The sequence below is a fragment of the Coffea eugenioides genome, chromosome 4 (genome assembly GCF_003713205.1).
Source record: "Coffea eugenioides isolate CCC68of chromosome 4, Ceug_1.0, whole genome shotgun sequence".
In the NCBI taxonomy this organism is placed as follows: domain Eukaryota; kingdom Viridiplantae; phylum Streptophyta; class Magnoliopsida; order Gentianales; family Rubiaceae; genus Coffea; species Coffea eugenioides.
This window is the reverse complement of record NC_040038.1, coordinates 30,293,127-30,294,621: the sequence shown is the minus strand read 5'-3', so window position 1 is coordinate 30,294,621 and position 1,495 is coordinate 30,293,127.

Here is a 1,495-nt window from a genome sequence, read left to right as displayed (position 1 = left end):
GACTGCTCATCCCTCTTTAATTTCCTCACTTTCTTGGCTTTTATTAGGAGCATTTGTTTTCTCTCGGATTTTACCTCACTTGCCGAGCCATCTATAGCCTTTTTCCTCTCTTTTGTTGCCTCGGTGCTCTCAGTTTCCTTTTTTTTTTGCACTATACTTCTCAAACTCTTGTTGCAATTTCATTTGGTCCTCATGCACTTGTTTTGGGGAACGGGGAGCGAGGGTGACTTTCTTACTATTGTACAAGAAGTTATACTTGTTAGTCACACCATCAAAAGTTACCTGCCTATCAAACTGCCATGGCCTACCTACTATAATGTGACTAGCCTGCATAGGGACTACATCACATAATACTTCATCTGAATATTTATGAATTTGGAAGGATATAAGAACCTGTTTGGTTACTCGAACCTCCTCAGAATTGTTGAGCCATTGGAGTTTGTAAGGTCGCAGGTGATCCTTTGTAGGCAGCTTCAAGTTGTCCACCATGAGTGAACTAGCTACATTTGTGCAACTCACACTATCAATAATCACATTACAAAGGGCTTGGTTGACGAAGCACCTAGTGTAGAAGATGTTCTCCCGTTGAAGTTCGTCCTCCTTAACACGTGTAGTTAATGCTCTCCGTGCAACCAAGGCAGTTCCAAAGTGTCCCTCGGGTGCATTATATTCCTCTTCATTCGGCGACTCACTATCACTACCTCCTTCAAGAGGTGGAATGCCTTCGTACTCGGCTTCATCTTTGCTCATGATCTTGCCATTTTGCATCATAATCATAGTCCTTTGGTTGGGACATTGACTAGAATATGGCCCTTACCTTGGCATTTGAAGCATCAAGTATCACGAGCTCTAGTTTGTGCCCTAGGCTCCTCAAACTTTGGAATCGAAGAGGGTGGTTTCCTCACATTAGAATTACCCACCTTATCTCTCTCGAATCATGGCTTTGGTGGGGAAGCATTTGGTGAGGGCCGAGAATCATTCCTTGATTGGAATGAGCGGTTGGTGGAGTAGGTGGCATTGCTGAAATTTGGTCGAGTAGTACCTCTTCTCTTTCGACCTTAATGGCCTTGTCAACAAGCTCATGCAACTCCATATAGTGTTGAAGTTCCACTCATTCAGCAATATCGGGTCTCAACCCATTCAAGAACATTGCCATGGTGGCTTTGGGGTCCTCTTGTACGTCCGCTCTGAGCATCAGGATCTCCATCTCCTTATGGTACTCATCCACACTCCGATTGCCTTGGACTAAGGTTTGTTATCGGTGGTACAAATCCCTAGTGTAATGTCCAGGTACAAAGTGGGTGTGCATCATGGCTCGAAACTCGGGCCATGGAACGAGCTCAGGGAGCCCATTTCTCCTTCTAGACTTCTTGATTTGGTCCCACCAAACCACCGCGTACTTAGTGAATTCCGTGGTTGCCAACTGCACCTTTTGCTCCTCGGTGTAGCTTTGGCAAGCAAAGACCATTTCGATCTTGGATAACCATTCGAGAAA